This window comes from Ornithodoros turicata, chromosome 4, assembly GCF_037126465.1.
Source record: "Ornithodoros turicata isolate Travis chromosome 4, ASM3712646v1, whole genome shotgun sequence".
Lineage (NCBI taxonomy): Eukaryota > Metazoa > Arthropoda > Arachnida > Ixodida > Argasidae > Ornithodoros > Ornithodoros turicata.
The window spans coordinates 42,088,974-42,115,405 of NC_088204.1; the positions used below are offsets into that span (position 1 = coordinate 42,088,974).

General features: G+C 48.6%; 1 protein-coding gene across 1 annotated transcript in view; it reads right to left on the bottom strand.

Annotated features, from left to right (window-relative positions):
- The window catches only part of LOC135392378 (uncharacterized), a 322,651-nt gene that overhangs the window by 241,423 nt on the left and 54,796 nt on the right, over positions 1 to 26,432 (bottom strand). The window lies entirely within an intron of this gene.

The following is a 26,432-nucleotide window of genomic DNA, read 5'->3' on the forward strand; positions in this document are numbered from 1 at the left end:
ACGTGCGGGATTTCTATCAGGCAGACCTTCTGGATATGCGTAAATATCAGAAATTTAACAAGGGCTTCAGGTACATCCTAACGGTCATAGATACGCTATCGAGGTACCTGTACATGGTCCCCATTCGCACAAAGCGCCTGCAAGACATAAAGAAAGCCTTCCAACGAGTTTTCCGTCACGGAATTCCGAAGAATTTGCTCACCGATCGCGGGAGCGAATTTTGGGGTTTCCCCGTTTGTCAGTACTTTCAGTAGCTACTAAATCACTATAGAACGCAAAGCGGAATGAAAGCGGCCTCCTGTGAACGCGTGCAGAGAACAATTAGAGAAAGAATAGCCAGGCATTTCACTAGTACAGGGAAGTTTATTATATCAACGCGCTGCCGAAGATAGTGGCCGACTATAACGACTCGGTACACTCCGTCACGGGCGAAAAGCCGAAAAATGTGAATGCCGGAAATGAAGTAGCTCTGTTCAACAGATTGAATCGTAAGACGACCCCGCGCGAGAGCAAGTATAAAGCAGGGGACCAGGTGAGGCTCGCGTTAGATCACGGCGTGTTCGCCAAAGGCTACGATCAAAGGTGGACGGCCGAAGTGTTCGTGGTGTCACGAACGAGAAAGACCGATCCGCCCGTAGTGTACGTGAAAGATTCGACCGGAAAAGAAATACTGGGATCATTCTACGAGCAGGAGCTGCCGCCCGTCCACCATCTTTCCTCGTACGATAAGCGACTCATATCCGCGGTGATTAGAAAGAAGAAAATTAACGGGGTATTGCACTACTTGGTTCGTTGGTTCGGATACGCCAAAGATCACGATTCTTGGGTGCCCGCCAGCGATGTCAGAAAATGAATTTTACGTGTATCTGCTCTCGAACGCCAGCATGGACCTGTACCCGTCCAACACGCTGAATGACTTCACAATCGCGTTAGATAAGCCGCTACACCTGGATGATTCGTACATCGTCGGTCTAGAGGGATTTTCCATTCCCAACAGCTTCCTGAACGTGAACCAAGCGCCTGATAACCTGATAACGCTATCAACGAAGAAGCGGCAAACAAAACAGCTCACGTTCGAAGACACGGACACGCTATTGAATAAAATATTCCCCGAATATGGGATAGAGTGGACTTACGAGGAAGATCACTACGTGTTTAAGCCGTCGCGCGTGCGCTCGGTGAAATTAATCGACAGACCGCTGCATCTCGCCTTTGGAATCGTCGACATCGATGGAGATCACCTGGAGGGCGGTAAAGTACGCGCTGTCCCAAACGTGTACCGCTCGGGGAGGAAAGAGCCGTTATGATGCGAGTTCGCCAGGTGATAGTGATCAATAACGATCTAATTTTAGAACCCCGATCGCTAATTACCGACACATTCAACGAATTCTTCAGAGCGACGAATGATACAGAATCACGGGTGGAATACAAAGACAACACTTACTCGCTTTCTCTCCCGAAGAATTTCAACTTGTCGACCGAGTTCCTGGACCTCATTCAGGTGAAGCACATCCATGTTGAAGGATCCCGAAAGCGCATCACGTGTAATCCCATAGTGAAGACGTACCGCATCCACATAAAGACTCGTGAGACGGAAAGTCGGCACATTTCACTTCCACCAAATTACTACGAAACACCCGAAGCTCTCGTGAGCGCCATCCATGATCGTCTGCATCCGGAGGCTTCCCTCACGTACGATGCATGGGCGAGGAAGTGTTCGATGAGCTTGCGGGAAAACGTGTCGCTTACATTATCCGATTACTTTGCGTACCTACTGGGTTTCGGCGCGGAAACCGTATTTACGGAAAATGATCATATGCATCCGATACTGAAATTAATTCCATTCGTATATGACAGAACGAAAGAACAACTGAGTTTCAGCTTTCTACCCGTTCAGTATTTTAAGTTACTGCAGCACGAAATTTCTTCAATCACCGTCCCTATACGCGATGACACGGGTCTCAAGCTAGCGCTACAAAATCGCGGTAGATAGACGCTGACGCTGCACTTTAAGCATGTACGCTAAAGTGGTACCAATCTACGGATTTGGCGTTCCGACGGTATACAGGTCGCACCTGTACCAGAGGGGAGGCAATTTCTTTTCTCAGCTCGGGCGTTTCGCTATTCCACTCTTTAAACGCGTATCGCCCTACTTAAAAAAGACGGCTGTTGCGGCCGCTAAGCGCATAGCCAAATATCTGTCGCAGGGAGACTCTTTCCGAAGTGCGCTTAAAAGATCGGCGAAAGATACGGGCCGTGAAATTCTCCGCGACCTTGGAGGGGCTGGCGGGCGAAGAAAGAGGAGAAAACCGGACGTCTTCGACGGCATAAATCACGCTGGTTGCGCGGCCACAATTTAGTTGCGAGATGGACACGATTAACGTCGTACATCCCGACACTCCTCTGTTGGATAAGTCGGAAACACAGTTATTTTCCGTGCCGGGAACGCAGTGGCATATACTGAAGGGGGAATATGAGGTATTCTACCCGGTCGCTGACATATCCTCCGTCATAGAGTTCCAGCTTTCGAATTTGGGGCGCCACTATCTCGATTTGAACTCCGCGTACATAGTGACGAAAGTCCGCATCGTACGTGATGATGGTTCGCTACCAGAAACACAGGCTGGCGATCGGACGACCTACGATGAGGTCTACCCCATCAACGCGTTCGCCAGCTCGCTTTTCAAGAACGTAGCCGTCTTCTTGAATCAGACCATGGTTACGAATAATGATTTGTATAGCTATAGAAGCTACCTGGATATTTTGCTTCACGCCAGCACCACAGAGCAAACTACCGTGCATAAAGCAGGTCTGTACGCGCAAGAAGAAGCGCGTCAATCGGAAAACAACATTCGCGCACGTGGACCGACCGAACGATACAACCTCACACGTGGCGGCAAGACCATCGACCTGGTTTCCAAGATCAACTCGGACATTTTCCTGCAGCCTAAGCTACTCATATCGGGAGTGGAATTTAGGCTTCTTTTTTATCAAGGCTCCGACGCGTTCCGCATTATGAAGACCGATCAGGAGCAGCACACACATAAAGTGGAAATCATAAGTGCCATCTTGTACTTAAAGAAAATCACCGTGTCTCCCAGCCTATTCCTCGGACACAAAACGGAATTGCAGCAGCGCAAGGCTCTCTACACACTGGCCGGAAGTGAATCGCGAATTCGTTCGCTACCAGTTGGCAACCTGGATGCATGCCTGGAAGATTTATTTCCAGAGAAGATACAGTCTAAGGTGGTGGTTGCATTCGTGCCCACCCTAGCCTACCAGGGAGCATTCAATCGGGACCCGTAGCGATTTGTGAACTGCGACATTGAGTCGGCGACGCTCACCGTGAACGGAACGCAGCGAATAGACACGTTTGACTTCAACAATAACCTGAACCACCGAAGCTACTTCAACCTCCTGGAGCAGCTGTGTGAGAAGCAAGTCTCCTACGAATACGACCACTACGTTGGAAACAAGTTCCTACTGTACTACGACCTGGATCCCGATCAATCCTCCGTCCACCTGTCACCGATCAGGCGTAGAAACGTTCGTGTGCAACTCAAGTTCCGACGTGCCTTGGCCGAACTGCCGATACTGTCCGAGAGTGTGCGAATTATGTCCATCGATAAGAACAGGAACGTCACACTGGATTAGCGATGTTCGAGCAAGATATTGAGAGACTCCTGAAGTACAACGATTACACTTCGGCACTCTTTCGCGGTGTATACGCTCGAGACGAGCGTCTGCCCGCGCTGGATAGACCGGGTATAATCGTGGTGAACACCGATCGGCGACAGCAAGCTGGGGAGCACTGGATTCTGTACACGAAAATGAAGGATGACCTCATCTACTTGATTCCTTCGGATTGCCACCCATCGAATACATCACTGTATATATCGCAACTTTTATATAAAGCACCCCTGGAGGAGTGCAAGGGTGGTGCGATTCTGTTTACACAATCACGCAGGAACAGCATGTGATATATGATGCGCGCGCGAAGGACATTTGGAACTTCTTGGAAACTGCATAAGCGAACCCTTTGTTTTTGGTTACAGAAAGCTTGTTTCGGCAATGAGCAGGTGGTGACGCGGGCTCATAGGGATATTTTCCTTCAGATAGACTTGTCTCATCAAGCACAACAGTTTACTTTTGGTTTTAATACGCATGGCCTCGGGAAACATGATTTACGAGGTGACCCAGTTTCTCGGAGAAAGCCTATTTACATCACCTTGACGCAACATTTTTTCGCTAGGGCCTGCCACGATGGGTGGAAGCGCGTTTTTGATATTAAACAGATGGCACCGTCGTGTTGGGGCTTGTCTCAAGGTGACCCAATTTCTCGGAGAAGACCTATTTACATTACCTTGATGCAACATTTTCTTCCCCGAGAATAAAACAAAGCTCACCGTTCTATAGTATAAACTCATTTTGACCATGAAGCGCATTTTGATATAAAACAGGCGGCCCCAACGCGTTGGAACATGCAGCCGACTCAAGGTGACCCAATTTCTCGGAGAAGACCTATTTACATTACCTTGACGCAACATTTTCTTCGACGGTGATGAAACAAAGCTCACCATAGAGTTCTCATTGTGGCTGCGCGCGTTCTGATGGCCCCAGATGGCCCCAAACTGATGGCCCCAACGCGGCCTCATCCTCGAGGGTGTCACATGATTTACGTGCCACATCAGGTGCCACAATCAGGTGCCACAGGATTTACGACCGTGTGGAAACAAGCGAGCCCCGACGACGTGTTGGCGCATGCAGCGTGGATGCTGGTTTATAAGCCGCGCGATCCCCTCGGGGGAAGTCTGCTTTCACTCGCTTCACAAGGAAGTTATTCCCTTTACTTGTTGCACGTTTCTTACGAATCCATGTATTTTCAGTGCCTCGGTGTGTATTCTGCTTTTTTGATCCTCACGATATCGAGGATGAATCGGACGACGATTCTCGGGACGGAGCACCTCCTATACTGTCTGCTCACGTGATGCGATCGCACCCAGAAGTGGATACATCCTTCCTGCCCTTCTTCCAGACTGACACCGCATTTAGAGGTATCGTCAAAAGATTCAAGCTATTGGCATCTGCTCACGATCAGGGAGTAGAGGATTTGCGACAATATTTAATGAGTCACTTTCACGATATGGTCGCTATATTGATAGCGCAACGAATACCCTTTAGGTTTTGCATTTGTTCCGATGTTTTAATGGTAAAGGAAACTCGGGGGGAGATAACCGCGCACATTGCCCACTTTATGGCGTTTGCTCGCGAAGTCCACAGCGACGGAGCCATCGCGAATACCCTGATGGACGCGATTCAGGAGTCCACTGGGCGCGTCGAAAATTACCAGCGGGAAGGGAGTGGGTTCGTGTCCGCCGACGTCCAAAACGTTCAAATATGCATTTCCGCGGTGAAAACTAAAAAATTCGGATGCAATGGGACATTTTCCGATCATTTGACTAAGCGCAGGAACGTGTTGACGAATATTACTTTACCAGCACGTAACGAGGGTGAGTGTTTTAAATACAATACGCTCGCCCTCCTGCACCCGCAGGAAAGGAATTCGTGGAAAAAATGTGAAAACTACGCAGCGGAGTACTGGTGGCCTAGTCGCTTCCCCGTTTCCTACTCTGATCTGGACGAATTCGAAGAGAAAAACCAGATATCCGTGTACGTATACGAGTACGTCGATCAGGGAGTGCACGTGTCGCGACCTCCACAACTCGAGTATAAAAAGAAAATTCACTGATTGGCTATAGATGAACATTTCTTCGGAATCAAGTCTCTCGAGCGGTTACTGATCAGAAACAACAGGCGTTTCGTATGCGAGCGTTGCACGCGCTCTTCTAACAAGGAAGAGAGCATGGCGAAACATCGTTGCCTGTGCGCGGACGTAAACGAAATCATATTGGAATTTTGCGAACCGGGCAAAAACTTTGTAGAATTGACTAAAATACAGTACAAGCAGCAGTACAACTACGTCGTCGCGTTGGACACGGAGAGCGTACTCGCGCCCAGTGGTGTTGGCATGCAGCGTCACGTCACCTCGAGCTTCTTGCCGTGCTCGTGTGCACTCACGACTCGAAGGCGATGCGCATCAGGACGCACCACGATGAAGATTCCGTGAGGCAGTGCATCAGAGCTTTGATTGAAATGCGGGACGTGATGATCGTCCTGAACGCCTGCCCCGTCGAAATGGTGCTGAATGATGAGCAATGAGCGCGGCACGGAGCTACCACCCACTGCGCGTACTGCGGGCGGGAGTTCGCGCAAGATCTACCCCGTGTCCGGCACCACGACCATTCCAAGCGTTGTACTGCCGGCGAGACAAATTACATCGCGACGCTGTGCAACCCCTGTAACTTGGCGTGCACGACGCGGGAAAAACTGCCCATCATGGTGCACAATCTGGCCTGCGATGCGGGAATTTCACCTTCTCGGGTGGAAGCGAGCTCCCTTCATCGTGGCCAGTTCCATGGAAAAAATCCGATCGTTCGAAATTGGCACCTTCCTATTCAGAGATACCATGCAGTACCTAAATTCGTCGCTGGGAGAGCTCATGGAAACCGTTAAATCCATGGGGGGCGCAGAGGCGTTCCAATGCCTGAAGCAGGTATTTGGAGACGACTACGAAATTTTGCTTCGTAAAGGTGTATTCCCGTACAGCCACGTTAGCTCGTTCGCGGTCTACGACGAATTGGCTCTGCCGGCAAAATCCACCTTCCGAAACCATTTGACAGGGGAGGATATAAGCGATGAAGACTATCAGTACACACAGCACGTATTTTAACGTTTTGGATGCTCCAATCTGAGGGATTATAATGCATTGTACCTGAAAACGGATGCCCTGTTACATGCTGATGTAATGCAGCACTTCCGGCGCCTGTGCTACGACGCGCGCGGTTTGGAATTGCTTCATTGCGTTTCTCTGGCATCCTATTCGTGGCAATGCGCTCTAAATTACACGCGGGCAAAATTGGAGCTGATCATTGACGAGGACATGTACCGGACCATCGAATCGGGTGTTAGAGGTGGACTCTGTCAGGCGAGCAGGCGTCATTTACGGGCTAACAACCCGCTGTGCAGTGGCTACGATCCCGATAAAGAGGAGGTGTACATATCGTACATAGATTGGCAACAGTCTTTACGGATTCAATATGATAAAGCACCTCCCTGTCGGCGATTTCGAATGGGTCGAGGATTTTAGCTCCGGGGATTTCATGCGTCACCCCACGGATTCGGACGTGGGATACGTGTACGTGTGCGACTTGGAGTATCCAAAATCTATCCACGCACTGACGCGGTATTTCCCCCTTGCTCCCGAGAAGGCGGTCGTCCCGAAGGAATGGCTCTCACCATTTCAGCGGGGGCTCCTCGAAGAGTTAATGTATCAGCCAGCGAACAGCAAAAAGCTGCTGCTCACGTGCAAGGACAAGGTCGAGTACGTCGTTCATTACGCGCTGCTCGCGCTCTATTGTAGATTGGGCATGCGGGTGACGAAAATTCACCGAATTCTCAAATTTCGTCAGGCACCATTCCTGCGTCCCTACATCGAGGACAATGTTGCCAGACGCGTGGCCTCGAGCACGACGTTCGAGAAAAATTTCTATAAAATCTCAAATAATACGGTCTTCGGGCGTACGCTGCTAAATAAATTTACTATGCGAGACATTCGAGTAGCCTTCGACGAGGAGACGGCGAGTCGCCTCGGGAGTCAGGCGGAATGCGCGCGAATGGAAATTTTGTCCCCCGATTGTGTCATGTACGAAATGCGCAAGAGAAAAGTGCGATGCGATTTCCCCCTGCAGATTGGCTTCACGATTTTAGAACTGAGTAAGTTAACCATGTACTCGTTCTACTATGAAACCCTGTTGAGTAAGCTCACTTGGCCGGTGATTACCTGCTACTTTGACACGGACTCTCTGATCCTCGGCCTATTCTGCAAGGAGTACGAAGATCAGTTACGCGCGATCGCCGACGACCATTTAGACTTGTCTTCCTTCGATCGTGATCATCCGCTGTACAGCGAGAGGAATCGCGGTAGGCATGGCGCGTTCAAAAGTGAAACGGGTAGCATACCCATCGAGGAAGTAATATGCTTGAAAGCCAAAACGTATTCCATCAAACTAGCCGGGGGAAAACAAATTGCAAGAGCTATAGGGGTCAAAAAGAACATTGTGCGCAAACACCTCCTCCATGATACGTACCGCGATACCCTATTCAAGCACGCCAGCGTATCGCACGAACAGGTGTCAATAGTGGGAAAGAAACAGTGCATGTACACCATCAGAAATGTGAAAAGAAGTCTGATGGCGTACGACGACAAACGGTACCTCTATAATGACTTGGACTCCTACCCGTACGGAAGCTGCGAATACGGTAAGCTCGAGTGGATGACGTAGATAGCGGGATTTCACCTGCCGTTCTTTCCCCCGCCGCACAGATAATGCAGTGGATGAGTAGGAGTAGCGTCATTTGGCCTGCGTCACTGGAAGGATGTGGTACCTCCTTCTCTTCTCGCTCGTCTCGTGCGCGCTGGCGCTGGATGCCGGCAACTGTACGGCGAGCATCAAGCTGGAGAAGGATAAGCACACGTACGCGCACGAATGCCCTTGTGACATCTTAGCCATCAGGGAGTGGCACGTGGTACCTATGCGGTCCGGCATTAACCTGGACAGGAACGCTACTGGATCGTTGCGTAATTGCCTTCACTCGCTAGATGTGAGCGACAGCTACGAAGATATCCAGTGCACGCGGGAGCGCTAACTCACGGAGGACAAAATTTTTCTCAGCCGCTGTCCCATGAGACGTCTACATGATCCGTCACTTCCGTGGAACCACGCCCAGCATCAAAGGAATCAACCTTTCCAAGACCGCCATGCTTTTCCTCAAACATGTACTCAACAAACGTTGAAAGGTATTTTTTTCCCTGTCTATTCGATCTCATGGAGCTATCTAAGATAGAGACATTGGGTTAGAACCATCTGAAGCCACCGGCGAGCGACCCGCGCACCATCTGGCGGGCGCCGGTGAAGGCTATGTTCAGTAGGCCACCCACTAGCCATTATGGCGCGGGCCAATCGGCATGGGTAAGTTTGAACATCTGAGATAGGGCCACAGCGGGGTCGCCGCCATGCGGCGGGCGCTAATGAAGGCTATGTTCAGCGGGCCCCAATCAGTGGGCTTAGAACGGCCCAATCGGTGGCGACGGCGGCCAATCAGAGGGCTTAGAAAGTGCGGGAGAGTGATCAGTAGGCTTAGAATGGACCAATCAGCGGAGCCGGTTAATTAGCATAACGGGGGCGGAGCTGTGCTCAGCGATACGCATGCACCAATCAACGTGAAGTGGGCAGAGCCGAGTAATTAGCATAAAGGGGCGGAGCTACAGTCAACCAATCAATGATCAGTAGGCTTAGCACGGGCTATTCAGCGTGAACTGGGCAGAGCCAAGCCAACTAATTAGCATAAAAGATCAGAGCAACGATTGACCAATCAATGATCAGTGGGGAGCGTGGTGGCCAATCAACGTGAAGTGGGCGGGGCTAATGGCGGCCATTCAGATGGCTTTGGATTTGGCTTGTGTTGGATTACAAGTGGATTGTGTTGGCTTTGAACTGGATTCTGTTGGCTTAGAGCTGGATTTTGGCTTAGAATTGGATTAGAATCGGCCATCTTGTATTGGAAAAAGGATGTCGTTGTTTAGCTCGGTTATTATACCGCTTATATCTATACTACTAACGTAGGCTTCGCCGCAACGTGCTCGTGCGGCGATGGAAGGCTCCTTTACAGGTTCAAAATGTGGAGCCCGAATGGAACCTTGAAGATGCAACTATTCATGCCCAAAAAATTGCTAAAAAGTTTTGTCCTGGCAGAGGCAAGATGCCATTAGAGAACGAATGCAAAGCGCTGCCACAAGAATATGTAGCACGCGCTTTTCGTTCCAGAATACACAGGCTCTATGGGAGCCGTTTTAGGTGAAGCCTGCTTTACGTTTTGTCCCTAATTCTTGGGCATTCGAATTACAGGAACAAAGGTACCAGCCATAATGTGCACTGATATTGTTTCATCACATCTCGGCACAAGCCCTCTAAACGTAAAAATCAAATGTGATAGCATCTATTGTTTTACAGAGTCATCAGATATTAAGGTGGACTCGCTCTCCAGAGGAGTTGGCGGCAAAGGTGGTGAATGCCGTGCCAATCAGGACGACAGCAATGGCGTACGGAGTAGCCATGGAGCCCTTGGCAAGGCAGAAGTTGGCAAGGCGGTGTCTGGGGCAGCTGTTACAGAACTTGGTCTCGTCGTGGACCACGATGACCCGTGGCTTGCGTGCTCTCCAGGTGGTATCTTTCGGTATGCCTACATACTACAGTTCATGTGCAGGCTTATGTTACTGATGAAACCACTTCCCTGTGCCTCTTTTCTAGAGATGAGAACGGTGACATCTGCCTCTTAGAAATCAAATGCCCTTACAGTAAGAGGAAGGGCAGTGTGCTGGACCCCCCACTTCTGTGTTACCTGAAGAAGGATTCTGACTACAGTCTGAGAGAATCACATCAATATTATAGCCAGATTCAAGTGTCTTTATTTGTTTTAGGACTTCAGAAATGCACGTTTTTTGTCAACACATGATGAGTATAGGCCACAGTGATGAGTTTCTCCAGCACTCCATTCCACAGCTCAGGGAATTCCACATCTTTTGCGAGCATTAGTAGACAGTTAAAAATTACCGGTGTGAACTTTCTGGATCATTTGTCCCATCGTAGACACATTTTTATTTATGTTGCATGTGAATCTACAGGGTGTCTATTTTTAGGCTATACAGATTTTTCATTAAAAAACTATAAGGGCTATAGACATGCTGTTTTCACTTCTATCATGTCTGGGCCGGCGGACGTTCTTGGCCATATGTTGCTCGACCGTCAAATGACTAATTACCTAAAAATCGTTAATTAACTTTTTAATTATAAAAGCTACGAAGTCGTTCCAATGAGAACATCTGTTCCTTTCGATGACCTGATATCGTAGCCGTTTTCAGAACAAAAATCTGTTCGATAGATCGTCCGCAAAATTTCGTGAAGGAACACCATTTCTTTCTTTATTTTGTTCATTCCGCCGGTCCAGAGATGGATCCACAAGTTGGATCCACACGGTTCGACGCTCCTTTTCATAACGTTTCCACGGAAAACAGTAAAACTTGGTTCGCGGAGAGCTAGCGTAAGTTGCATTGAACCGAACTATGCAGCAGTTGGCGTTGCTGGGCATTTTGGTACTTTTGGAAATTCAAGCGAAGAAGTAACGCCAACTTGGTTTGGACCGCGACGGCATCGGCGTCTCTCACACCTCTACCGCCTGGCGTTCCGCACGGTGGCGCCCCGTTCGCGGCGAACTACACTGGCTCGCTCCCTATATATGCACGATAGTGTAACGATGACACGCTTGCCCGAGTGCGTCCTGCATTTAATTTGCGTACGTCACGGCTGGAAATACTAGGTCGGGATCCACGCGCTGAGTCACCGGGCCGTACCGGGCCGGGCCGCATAAAAACATGAAAACATAAAACATTCGATGCGTCTGCCGGATCGGGCCCGGAAAAAAGTCGGCCTGTGCAGGGTTCTAGTGTTCGGTTCGAATCCTACCACCGGCTGTGCTGTCTGAGGGTTTCCCTCGGTTTCAGAAGACTTTCCAGACGAATGTCGGCACAGTTCTCACTGAAGTCAGCCCAGGACGCATACTAACCCCACTGTCCCCCACGCCTTCTGCTGTCCTCTGTGCATCTGTCCACGTCTATACGCCGCTCATAGCCAGAGTTGCTTCGCGGTGCTAACACAGAATAAAAAAAGAATAAACAATCCTAAGTTGCTTTATCTATAGAGGAGAGAAAACTAATTAAACACTGAGGTCGCGCATGTACAATGCATCCCAGTATCCGAGTTCGCATGAGAGTTTCATAGTTGGACCAAAATTTATTGGACTGTTTTATAAAAAGAAAGAAAGGAAGGAAGGAAGAGCCAAGCTGAATTTTCCCATCCACGCTTGCTATTGACGTATATTATCTAAGAACCCTTTAACACGCGCGTCATCTGCATTCTCTAAATACCACGCAAACGATGAGAGCGGTGCCGAGAAGAACAGTCCCTGTTCTTGTCTTGAAGCTCTTCCCTTCACATTTCCTCACCGGTTGGCTGGATTTTCTACCCGGTTCGTTTGGATCTACTGCAGGTTTGACCCAAACGTTACAGTGATAAACCGTCTCGGTATGATACCGGTGGGGAGCCTGTAATTACGAGAGCTGGCAGTTTCGCTGTCCAGCGCAACTGTGCCCCTTGAGAATACCGTTATCATGCCCTAGTTCGTATCCGTGGTTGAACAAACCAGATGGCGGAGAGAGCTGTCCTGGATGATCAGAGGAAGAACGCTTGTATCAGCATGTGTCGAGGTAGCTATACAGGGTAGAGACACGGCGGAATACCGAATATGCTGAAAAGTGGTGCGACTCGTGTCAGCTTAGTGGTTGTGGTCCAGTGGTTGTGGTTGAGTGAAGTTGTGACTGAGCTGCTCCTGCGGTAAGACTGGCGTTGCAGGCAGGCTTGCATCCGGTTCAAATGATATAGCTTGAAAACGACGATGACGGCGAAATCAACTGGCCTGCTGATGACCGACCATCATGGGCTTGGTCTCACTGTCTCAATCAGTAAAGGCAGACTTAGGCTTCGTTTCACCAACGCGAGTTAAAGCTTGAACTGAGATCAGGCTTCCCTAAACTTGGCGTTAACCGTCAACCCTATGTTACCAACGGCTATGTTAGACCCTGTTTAACGGGAAATGTCGCGATATATAGCGTTGGTGAAACAGGGTTGACGATTAATACGATGTTGAGTGAAGTCTGATCTCGGTTAAAGTGTTAGCTCGCGTTGGTGAAACCCGGCCTTACTGAGGCAAGAAAGATTCAATGACTGACTGCGTCATGCGAAGTGGAGGACTGACAGTGAGGGCGATGATGAAGAGGCCGGCCGAACGAAGCTACACTTATTTGCCTATCGGTGTGCGTCCGTCCGTTACAGAGTCTAGTCGTAACTCAAACTGACCACAGTCCACATGGTTACAACAATGGCGCTGCCATATGGATGTGGTGGGTTGCGGAACTGCATACTCTGCTCTGCGTTGATAATTTAACACAAATGGTCGTCCCCTATCACCTCCAGCCAAACATTACTGAGCGGGTCAAGAGGAACATCAAAATGATTTAGGTGTCCCATACCAATGCGGGTAAAGATTCGGGCGCCCGTGTTACTGAGGTTGTATTCGAAAAATACGCTCATAGAGTTTGCACAACCACATTTGAAGTTCGGAAGGGAAATAGCCTTTCGCCTTTAGTGGAAGCGTGCTGGGAGCATAATCTTTGTTAGAGGAAAATCAAGACAAATCAGTTCGGTCTGCTGAGTGCATGTCGAATGACACACGTGACGCCGCATGCGCCACAGCAGCCAGTGTTTTGTCGTCGTTTGTGTCGTTTTAACAGGGACACAGTAAACAAGTGAAGTTTATGATTTTGAGCGTCAGCCAGTGTGAAAAAAACAACAACAGAAAACACATTACGTGGGGAACCATACCGGTCGGTCGTGCGCGAAATATGCGGACGTACTCCGCCAGATTCTCCTAACTGTGCTAATAAGGTCGCTCTGCATGTGGACACATCCAGGCCGTTGGGCTCAAGCAGTCGCTCCAGTGCAGTTAGTTGCAGGGTACGGCTTAGTTGACGGCAAGCCAATTAATGCTTAAGAGATGTAATCTGTGGAAGTCAACACGATGTGGTCAACAGAAGCAGCAGAGATCCCGGGCTGAACTAACTCATGAACAGGCCCGTGCCTACACTCTTAGAAATAGGTCTTCTATCGTGCCGTCAAGAGCTGCCATGTCTTGTAGATTCACGCTCAAGGCCGAAGTTTTAGACGACAGATGCCCACGTGACCCGAGAGAAAAGAAAATACAATAAAAAATTGTCTTGCTTTTTTTTTTTTTGGCGCGTACGCCGTGTAGAAGACACGTTGATCACGTGACCAGGAATCGGACGTCGTGAAGTCTATTTCGTGTTGTCTAAATTTTTGCCGTGGTTTCTATGCGCTCGGAGTGATCACCTGACCGGCGTCGAGGACCGGAGTCACGTGAACTATGCGACGGGGCAAGACTTGCTGTTGGCGCGGCACTGGTCACACCTCTTGTTCGATGCCATGCCGCCAGCGTTTCCTCGCTTTGCTGATTCTGGGATTCTTTGACAGGTAAGACACCTCCGTTTAATAAATTTTATTGCGATAACTATGCTAGCAGCACTACTATTGTAGTGGCTACCTGTTACTTCCCCACGCTTCTAACGAGCATTTGGAAGGTGCAGGTGCGAACGGAAGTGTCATGGCGGTCGTGACAGAACGTCAACGAAAGTTATGTGATGATGCTTGAGAAGTTGAGTAGTGAAGGTATTCGAGAGACGCTAATGTGTTATCAGCTGTATCCGGTTTGTAGCTCTGTTAGAATTGCCTCTAAACGTGGACTTTACGAGCGCTAACGTTTGTGTATGGCGCAGGATGTTTTTGTCTTTCGGGGTCTCGTTTCGACCGTGGTTTGAGTAACCATTCTCTGTCTCAGCTGGCCGCAGTGGGTGTGGACATCACCAACGAAGACTTCACTGGTGTTCAACGTGCCGCCTGGAGGAAATGTGCGTGCGCTTCATACCGAAGACTGACAGATATTAGCCGGTACACGGCACAAGTGTTACCCGGAACATGCGTCCAATGCTCCAACGCTCACCTGTCGACCACGACCGCATTCAGTAAGATATCTCTTTGATCTCTCCTCCTACATACTTGGTACAGCTGTGGTACCAATGTACCATTTTTCTCTCCTCGCTACCTCACCTATTATCGTTTTAGTACAAGCTATAGTTCGTACCCTTTCACTGTTGTCGATAGTGACTTTTATTACACTTAATGTTGTTCCTATATCCATTTTGTAATGCGTCTGTGTCGTCGTTTACTTTGTCACAGTTACGCCTTGAAGCAGAATTCCGATTCGAGGCAAGGATGGGAAGAATGGAGGAAACGCTGCACAACAGGTGACAACTGCCATGTCAACAGCCCCCACAAAGAGATGTAGAGCCGCTGAAATATGGTGATCATATGCCCTGGGCAACAAACAGGTCTGCATCCCAGCGCAATCCCAGCATTGTTTCGTAGCGAGTTTCAAGCTTGCAAAGTTTTTCGCAGCAGCGGCGTCGAGCCGCGCCATTTTGTGCAATCTGTGATATTTTGACTATGTGTCGTTCTTATTCATTTTTATTTTCTCTGAGTCATTTCTCTGTGAACAGGGTATTTTGCATAGTTTGCAAGTCTAGTCAATATTCACTGTATCACTGCCACAATTTCACAACTTTGCCGAAATAAAGTCTTCAATCCCCTTTGAAACAAATTCTGTTGACTGCAAGCCTGCCTGCCAAGCCTGCGTCGGGGGAGAGGGGAAGCAGGAGCACGCGGGGAGGTGGAAACGACCGGGAAAGGAGGAAACTGTGAAGCATAAAACAGACGCCACTTTTGTGGCTTCTACGAGGGAAACCACGTGATGCGACGTCATTCCCGTGGTCTCTACGTAGAAACCCCAAAATTACCGTTTTTCGGGTGTCTGTAGAAGACACAATAGAAGATCCATTTCTGTCTCTGTCCTCTATAGTACCCTCCCCCCCCCCCCTCCACACACACACTCTGCGAGAGAAGGGGAGATGAAAGCGCTCGAATAGGAACGTAGGCTTCAGCCGGCCGATGTGTTCTTCCCTGTTCCGAAGCTTCATTCTGAAGGACCCGGCACCGCGCTCCAGGACCTCGAATGAGCGATCGTAGGGTGGCTGTAGGGGCTTCCGGCGTCCTCAAGGCCGGTTGGATAATGATGAGTTTTAGTACATCATGCGCTATCGCCTTTGCGTACGTAAGGGATAGCGTTGGTGGTTCTTCACACGCGCATTGCGCAGAACCACTATGCTATAAATTATGTACGCAAACGCGACACTGCACGATATACTAAAACTCGCTAATAACTGTTGTGTCAAGTGGAGACCCTGATGGCTATGGCCGCCGCAGTGACATACTTTCGTGCAACCTGTCGACGAATTTCTTCGTAGGTTGGAAGGCGTGAAAGGAAAACGCCCAGCAAACGCAAGGTTGATCCGTAAATTAACTTCGCCCCCGTGGAACATTTGAGATCTTCACGAACGATGCTGCGAAGGCCCAGGAGAACGAACGATCAATGATCAACCCAGAGGTAGGCAGGTAGGTAGGAGGTATGCGCGTAGGGTGGACTTGAGTTGACGGTGGCATCATTCAACGAGTTCGCTGGCCGCAGTATGATAGCGCCCTGTTCTGAGATGAACGCACCCGAAAAGGCGGGTAAGATGCTGGAGAAGGTGCCACTCGAATCATCCGCGGTCTGTGGTGATCCGAAGAGGCCTCATCAAGCCTGGCGGCCCACACTGCTACTGATCAGTGTTGTGGCGGGGCAGTACGTCTCGAAACTAAGCTCAATTCGAAAGTTTTTTATCCACTGTCCTTCCTTCACGGCCTCTGTTAACGCTATGTACTCTGCTTGACACGTTGAAAGTGACGGTGGTTGACGGTTGATTTCCAGCATGCCGCGGCTCCGCCCATGACAAACATATAAGCGCTCCTCGATCTTCCTCTAGCGACCACGTTACAACTTTCGTCCGGTTATCCGATCATAGGCTGTCTGCACGCAATGTACGTTATTGCCGCTTCTCAGGTCCCTTGTAAATACGCAGAACTCGTTTCGCAATCTTCCAATGTTGGATCACGAAGTCTTTGATAAATTGACTGAGATAACCACGGCGAAGGCGATGTTGGGTCTAGTTCCTTGACTATGTACATGAGTCCTCCGATAAGACTGTGCTGGGGTAGATTTCTGTGATCGGTCACTCGTTCTTTTTCACTAGACTGACTTCCATAGGAGTGGCAACCGACTTGCATTCTTCAATCGGAAAACGTTTCAGTAGTGCACTAGTATACTTCTTTTGGCAGAGAGAAATGCTTCCCTGCGCCTTGTCATGATTCATTTCGACTCCTAAAATGTACCTGGGTTCTCCGAGGTCTTTTAGCTCAATCTTCCTCGCAAGAACTTGAATGGCATTCTTCTTCGCCTGTCGACTGGTTGCCACCGTCACTATGTCATCTATATAAATTCTAAGGACGACTTTGTAATTTCCTGTCTGCCGAATGAAGACGCACCTGTCGGTTCTCAATCGCAAGTAGTAATCCTAAACTGTCAAAATTGATAAAAAAGAAAGAGAAAAAAGGATAAAGGGTTTCGAAATAATTCATTCCCTGCGTCTGTGAACTTCCCACAGCCACTAAGCGCACCTTGCACTTCTGGATCATTCCGTCTGCTCCCATCTTCACTTTGCAGAGCCACTTTGACTTGATGACCTTCATGTCTGGTCTTCTCGGGACGAGGGTCCATGTGTTCATACTGTCATGTGATGACAACTCTTCTCTCATTGCTTGTTCCACCCAAGTCCATTAAAGGGACCATGAAAGGATATTTGACACGCCCACGATCATTTTTAATTTGTTCCCCTGTACTATAGCATTCACTCTGTGAAATATGAAGTTGAAAGTGGTTCAAATAGCGAATATATTCTATATTAACCACGGGCGTGAACGGCAGCTGCTACGGCCCGCCTCCGAGGCGAACTGGCCGTGACATCATACACAGAACATGTTGCCAATGTTCGGGCTGGCGTGGACGGGCTTTTGCGAGCAAACTGCAAAATTTGCAAACAAGCTTGCATACTTCGCCATGAAATATGTTTTAATTTGACCTGGAGACAAGATTGTTTCTAACCGTTGACACAGAATCCTACGAGAAATGTAACATAGCCGTTGACTGTCAGCATGGTTACCGGAGCACGTTTTCCTCTTTGAACTACTTCTTCGTCAGAACATACATCCGTCGGTGACATTTTACGAGCTGCTGAGTATACCGAACTATCCATAGACGCTGTGTGTGTCGCATAATCTCTTCCTCCATTGCTGACAATTTGCCTTTCGCCATATTTCAAGTGATTTCGACGGCAGATATACGACGTCGTTGTTGTCCAAACCGAAACCCTGCACCCACATGATCCTGCGGGGTGTGTCCTCCTCGCCATTCACAGTTGGCTGAGAGAATTGGACGGCGATGACGTATGGCCGCTTCGAAGGCTTCGCCCCCCTTGTACTGAATACTGTTAAAAGTCGATGTGTGTACGATAGTGAGGGGTCATGGGAACGGTTTCCTACAGAGTACTCGGAATTCGCGGAAATCATTTCATGGTCCCTTTAAGGAGACATCATGGCTTCCATGTACGGCGTTCGCTCTTCGAATTTCTACTGAGCCACGTTCTGACAATAGCTTTTTCTCTTTGGGTCCACCTGCGGGCGATCAGGCGTAACGGTGAGCCTGCTTGATCTGCGCAAGAATGCCAGTGGAGGAGGGCGCTCCCTTCATCGCTTAGTGATACGTGCTCCGTATCGCTCGCACGGTTTTCAGTTGTAACTGCCTCTAACCATGTGGGCGCACTTCCTGAGCTTGTAGAGACACTTTTGTCATCTCCGGGTCGACTTCCAACGTCGTTCGTTTCTCGTAAGCTGTCTCGAACTGCTTCGCTGTTTCGGGTCGTGATGATTAAGTAATAGCATTAGTGATTAAGTAATCCGCCTCCCTTCGTGATTGGGTCGTACACAAAGTATCCTTTGACGTTCTCGCAGTACCCTACGAAGGTTGCTTCCTGGCTTTTTGCTTGCAGCTTAGTTCGATAACGACCTGGGACCCAGGCATACACTAAGGATTGTTACGACCGGTAACCATTTTGGGCACCTTCGTCTAACCCGTTGCTCTCACGGTTGTGCCTCATATGCACCAAATGCTCATAACCTCCAAACGCTCAAAACCTCCAAACGCCCATATGCACCGAAAAAAAGTTGATGGTTTTGAGCGTTTGGTGGAAGTGAGCAGGAGGGGAGAAGCTGCTCATAAGCACCAAACGTCCTGAACATCCGAATGCTCATATGCACCGAAAGGCGGGAGACCACAAAGGTCGGTTCTTCTTCTCCCGCATTTCGAACAAGGTCATAGGGTGAGAAAGGTGGAATTAATGGCGACTACCAAGGCCGCTTAATGTGTCAGTTTGAAATTTATGTAACAGCTTGGTTCTGCTTGTATGTAGTCAGACCGAATTTTTATCGAAGTTTTTTTTTATCTTTATAAACGAAGTTTATGAAGTTCGAATTTGACTGAATGTGTGGGTTAGAATGGGGTTATCATGAGTCAGTGGGTGTTTGAACGTGACAAACACGTCCGCCGTGGTGTCCGCCCATTTGGTCAAACGCCGTTTCATCGAACGCCGCTTGGTCGAAAACCGTTCGATCGACGCCTTTTCTTCGAAAGACGTTTGTTCGAAGGGAGTTCAAAACTGCATGCACTGTGTCATCCGCACCTCTTTTTCTGTAACTTTTGACTCGAGCATATACGGAGCGGACAAGTGTCCTCTGCTTTCTTTTCATTTGTATTATTATTATTTTTATTTATTTATTTATTTTATTTTATTTTATTTTTGCAGGGAGACCACTGGTTATTTGCAGTCGATTGTCATTTACGAACCAGTAGGACACATGTTGAAGAAAGTTGCCCCAAATTGGGAGCAGCCGATAGTCTGTGCTTCTTCTGAGCACCCTTCTCATTGCTGGTGACATATTTAAAGGAAACGGTCTGAAACGGGATAGCCATATGTGCGCGAAAGCCACTCTAAATCTGTGGATGCTAAGAAGGAAATTTCCCCATGGCACAACGAAAGATATTCAATTAACAGCCTATAAAACCTTAGTTCAACCTCGTTTAGCGTATGCATCTGCAGTCTACACATGCACGCTATCCGAAAAAATAGAGAAAGTACACAGATCTGCTGCTCTGCTTAGCTTGTCTAGGTTTCGAAGGACTTCTTCGGTTGCATGTCTGTTGCAAGAACTAAATTTAGATTCACCTGCACACAGATAAATAAAATAAAACTGTTTTTTCTCCTATACAATGGTCAGTTGATTACAAACAATAATACATTGTTAAAATTTATCCACATTCAACAGGAATAAATCATCGAAAAATGTCATAAATTTAGTTTTTATTTATTTGCCAAAAAATGTTTAATACCTGAAATCAATTATTATTTGACAAAAGTTTGGGGGATTAACATGTATGACATGTTTAGTCACTATGTGCCAGAGCGGAAAACCCTATCAGGTTGTCGAACGGGCTAGCGTGAACAACATGGGTCCTTGGACCGCTTCTTGGACACGAAAAAGTGAGTTAGCATGAGGAATGTGTTTGCGAGCAAGCGGGTTGCGCACAGTTAAATGTTGCTTAGGTTAACGGCATTTAGAACTCCGGCTTTGTTTTTTCCTTTGTTTTAGAACTCCAGCTTTTTTGTTAGAGTGAGAAAGGTGGAATGAATGGCGACTATCAAGGCCGCTTAATGTGTCAGTTTGAAGTTTATGTAACAGCTTGGTCCTGCTTGTATGTAGCCAGAACGAATAGCGCCTTCTCGTTTATGGATTTCAATTTGAGCTTTATTTTCATAGACATGGAGGCATCCTAGGACAAAAGACTTGATTCTAGCTCGAAAGCCACTCGCTGTAGGCTGTAGCAACAAAGAGCGTGGCCCCCTCCGAACATATGTCCGGGTTCACTTACAGAGCAGAAGCTGGAATACGATATTTATATAGGGTTTATATTATGCATACATAGACCTACAGTGAACATTTGCGCAAAACCCTTCTTTCGAGCTTTGTTCTTCGCAAGTTGGTTAATCAATGCGTCATAGTCTAGAGATATGATAATCATGTTTTCGGTTGATTAGGAACTCAGAAAGCCTGACATATCTTATGGTTGAGCGCAGGATATTCTTGATCGGTCAGTTTCATTGTGCTGAGGCTCTTTTCAGCGTCAGCGACAGTAGCTGGTGTGGTCAGAAAATAGAATCCTGACGCAAATGCAAGGATTCAGATATATCCCTTGGAGGCTTTCTTGTATGTGTACGTTAAAAATTGTTTGGCGTCTCTTTTGTTTGGCGTCCTCTCTTTTTCTCAATGACACAAAACGATATTCCATTATAAGTTCGCTGGCATCGATGTCTACCATTTGTACTTCAAATTTTTTGCTCCGATTCTCCAGTTCAAGTTCTCATTGACACTGCTCCAAGTTGTTAGCGTTTTACAGAAATCCAAACAACTTTTACCTCTCCACGAGTTGGTCGACAAAACAGAAGATATGGCCTGATCAGTGAGAATAAGAAAGAACTGCGATTTGAATTTTCGTTTTGTGGAAAGACGACTCCTACATTACTAGATTTACACTCCTACGATTCCTTTTTCCATCAAGATGTCTTCCAGCTGCTTACTTTTGAATTATGTACTGTTGTCTGTGATTTTTTACGATGCTTCCGGTTTCGCGCTCAGATTTGTTGACGTTCTTCAGCCTCATGTTTGTTTTAGAAATCGCACAGTTACTCGACGACTGTAGTCGTCCACTATCAGGAGGACGTAACGACCATGGTAGAAGTGCAAGGGTGCAGGCGAGCTGGTACATTGTAAACCGACGATAAAAACCGGAGACACGGAACAGAAAAAAGCCAACACGACACGTTCTCAGACACAGCACAACAACCCATTTAATAAGAGCCTACACTCCCAATAACCTACTGATGAATGGAAAGGGGGAAACAGAGGGAACACTAACGCAATTGCCTCGTGACTTAATCTCTTTGTACTCAGCTAAGAGTCGCCCAAACGGGTCACGGACCTTTTTCAATACAATGGTCTCTTGGAAAAGCGGGGAACAATTGTGACAATCTCTCAAGTGTTCGACCAATTCAGAATTTCATGAAAGGCTGTCTGCATTCCTTTTATGCTCTAAGAGTCTAATGTTTAAGCATCTACCAGGCTGTCCTACGTATCAAAAGCCACAAGCAAAAGGAATATAATACACAACGCCTACGGCGCACTCAACAAAGCGGGTCTTGTGAGAAATACGGCAAACTGACTTATCAGAATGAAAGGGCGTTAGAGACCTTAAACGCGCAACATTTGAAAAAACAACTTGAACATTGAACCTCTTTGCAGCGGCTAGGATGTTATGAGACACAGCATGAAAATATGGAATGCAAACTCGTGCAGAAGGCTGCTCAGAACGACAAGGTTTTACATCACCTATGCCCAGAAAACACTCTAGTAACTTAGACTGCAACAATGCTGGACCAAACCCCGCTTTTGTTAAGCGGTAAACCTGATGGCGAAGACTATCTGAAACAAAATGGCAGCAAGACTTATTTAACGCGGAACGGATGAGCGAGGCCACGATGCCCGACTTTACGAGTTTGGAATGAGAACTGTTTACGGGAAGTAACGGTTTGCCACCAGATTTACCATACGCCCAACAAATTAGGGGACAGAACCTCAAAGAAAGATCAAGAAACTGAAGCCTACCATCAACTACATGTTCCACAGAGAAAACTAGCTCAGGGGAAGAACACTTCACTGCCTGCAGAGCTTGAGAAACAAGAACAGCGTAACAAGACAAGGAACAGAGCCCACAGAACTCAAGAATTGTTGTACAGCACTATCAAGAACATTAAGGTAGATTTCATATAAGATCGGAGCTACAGATGAACCAATACAAACCCCCTTAGACTGTACAAAGAGATAATCATTATAAGAAACAGTGGTAAAACTGAGATACAATTCCAAAACCCGAAGAAACTCACTCAGTGACATGCCGGCAGCGGACTGAGATGAAACAAGTTGGCTTTCAACAACACACCTAACACGACAGAGCAACTCATGTACATTCAAAGAATATTATAAGTCCTTTATGTCAAGAGAAACAATTTCACATTAACTACCATGAAACTTGGACAGCTGGGGAATTAGCTCATCTGAACTCTTTAGGGACAAACAGTTGGGAAGACGAAGGGAGGTCAAGGAACCCTTCAGGAAACAAGAAACCAGCTTATGCCACGAACCTGTTTCACTGACAACAACTCTGAATGGCATGTCTACCTTATGGTCTTTCAGGGCAAATTTGACAGCCAACGTGCAACACTTTGAATCTCTAATTTTCTTTGCCAGGGGGATCTCCGCTTGGGTAAAGATTTCGGTAATATTCTGTTTCAACGATTTCAAATTGCCAGAGAAGGGTTTGAACAACCTGTTAAAGGAGCAGTCTAGAGGCCCACAACTTTTTCTGTTTTTGGTCAGTATGGAATGGTAGCCGGCCGAAAACAGTTTTCCCACAATTAGTGCAGCCGTAGCGAAATTGGGACGCCTGCAATTCGCGACTCCAGCGAAGCCGTAGCCACCTAGCGGTGGAAGTGGCAACCCTGGAGTCCAGGTTCGGCGTGCGGATGCTGCATTGGCGGCAATCTGAATTCGTAGTTCTTGCGTTACGTTTACTGCCGGAATTGACGCCCGCTGCTGCGAAGAGCTCGAAAGACTTCTGTTGTGTTCCACAATGCACTTCAGCTCGGTGGAAAGATCCAAAAGTTTCGTTTCATCGCTTTCCGGCCGAAAACGAATGTCGTGGCTGTCCGCAGGTACCTACCCGTCGTCGCAAACAATGGATTTCGCAGCTGCGGATTGGCAAGAATGTATCAGGGACAATGACCGTGTGCTCCAAACACTTCGTGGAAAGCGACTACTTCTTGCCGGGTAGGGGTTATCAGTTACTCTTTGTGTGCATGTTACCGCTAATTTGTAATCCGTACCGGTAATCTTGTACTTGTTTTTCATGCACTCTTTCTGAAGCTATTGTGTGCAAGGTGCGAAGACTGAAACCGACAGCAGTGCCGTCACAGAACCTGCCGAAAGTGTCGACTTGCGATGCAGAGAAGGCTGCCCGCCTGGAAGATCTGAGCGCTACGCGGTCTCAAAGGAGGGAAAAGAGATCAGCGAACGTGAGTGTGAGTACAAAAATACAGCGTATTCATATTTAAATTTAAGTAGATCGCACAAGAACAAGGACTGCAGAACCAAAGAGGATGTAGCAGCACTAGCTGCACCACCATCGCCTTTGGCCACATTACCCTTTTTCTGCCATGCCACCTCGCGCTCGCGAGATGCGAGCTAGTTACTTCTTCTTCCTCTCGAGCGACCGGCCAGAACGGTCAATAAAATAGCGGTCCGACTTGACGCCTTTTGTCTCCTGGCCTCACTCAACTCGCGACAACTGGTGACCCGGACGTGATGGCCACTGGACCCCCTTTTGCTACTGGCCCTCTCCCAGGACCAGCAGGCCACTTTCCGCCAGTCCAGCAAGTCCCAGGACCACAGCAACAGAACGTTGCGGTGCCCGCTATTGCGGCGCCCCTGTTGCCCCCACCTCAAGTTTCCGCCGTCGCTCTCAAGCTGCCGACGTTTTGGGCAGCCGATCCCGTCGTATGGTTCGGGCAAGCTGAGGCGCAATTCGCCCTTCGTCGCATCAGTGACCAACTGACGAAGTTCTACCACGTCGTTGCCGAACTTTACCCTACTGATGCTTCCGAGGTGCGCGACTTGGTTGCCTCCCCACCGACACAGTCACCTTATGACGTGCTCAAGACTGAATTAATTCGCCGGACTTCTATGTCAGAGCAAAAGCGATTCCAGCGCCTGCTGACCCAAGAAGAACTCGGAGATCGCGCGCCTTCTCAGCTCTTACGGCGTATGCGCCAACTGCTCGGTGACCGTCCCGACAGCGCCGTTATCGACGATTCCCTGCTCCGCAAACTTTTCCTCCAGCGGTTGCCGGCCAATGTCTGCATGGTTTTAGCCGCTGCTGGCGCCATGAGTCTGAACGACCTGGCCAACCTTGCCGACAAGGTCATGGAAATGGCACCACCGCAGATCGCAGCTGTTGCCTCGCACCCCCCTTTTCCGCCTACGGCTACTTGTTCCAGCTCGCCGCAAGCAGTGGACCTTTCTCAGCTCGTGGAACAGATCTCTAACCTGCAGCTGGAGGTTGCAGCCCTCCGCCGCTGCAGTCCTTCTCCGTCTTCACGCCGATCCCGCTTCGCGCATCGACGTTCCCCATCTCCAGCTGGAATTTGCTGGTATCATCGCCGTTTCCGCACCAAGGCTCGCAACTGTACACCACCATGCACCTTTCAGGGAAACCCCCGAGCCAGCCACTAGATATGGCGGCTGGTGACTCTGGCGCTCGTCCTTCCCGCCTCTTCTTTGTTCTTGACAACAATTCCGGACTAAAGTTTCTTGTTGACACCGGCGCTGACGTCAGTGTGCTTCCGTCCTCTCATTTTCGTTCACCACGCAAGCCAACGTCCCGCACCCTGCAAGCTGTTAATTCCACGCCGATTGCGACGTACGGAGAGCATTCCCTCACTCTCGACTTGGGCCTCCGCCGCTCCTTCGCATGGGTTTTCCTTGTAGCTGACTTGCAGTACCCTATTCTGGGAGCAGACTTTCTGAGCCATTTCGGTCGCATGGTGAACATGAAAAAACGCTTGCTCTGGGATGCAAAAACCCGGTTTCGCGTCAACGGCATTCCCTGTCGCCATTCAGTGTGCAGCCGCATCCCCGGCTTCAAGGCTGGAAACTGTTCATACTCCGCGATCCTGCAGGAGTTCCCATCCCTCTTGAAGCCATGTAACACCGAGCGGCCCGTGATGCACACAGTGACTCACCACGTTATCACTACAGGTCCTCCCGTGCATGCCCGTCCTCGTCGCCTGGCCCCCGAGCGCCTCGCCATTGCGAAAAAGGAATTCCAACACATGCTCCAGCTTGGAATCGTACGGCCTTCTTCCAGCAGTTGGTCATCAGCCTTGCACATGGTACCGAAGAAGACCGGAGATTGGAGGCCGTGCGGTGACTACAGAGCCCTTAATAAGGTTACTGTGCCAGATCGCTATCCCATCCCGCATGTTCACGATTTCGTCTCCAATCTCCACGGCATTACCATGTTCTCCAAGGTCGATTTGGTAAAAGCTTACCATCACATTCCAGTAGAACCCTCCGACGTTTCCAAGACTGCCATCGTTACACCATTCGGCATGTTCGAATATCTCAGGATGCCCTTTGGTCTGCGAAACGCCGCCCAGACCTTCCAACGTTTCATGGATCAAGTGCTGCGCGGCTTTCCTTTGCGTTTGCCTACATAGATGACATCCTCGTTGCCAGTGGGTCCCCCGAGGAGCACGAAGACCACCTTCGCGCGCTTTTCCAGCGTCTCCAAAAGTTCGGCATTGTTGTGAACGCCGCAAAATGCGAGTTCGGCAAGCCATCGCTAAAGTTCCTCGGGCACCTAATCAGCAGCGACGGCATCCGCCCTCTCGACCACAAAGTTCTTGCCATACG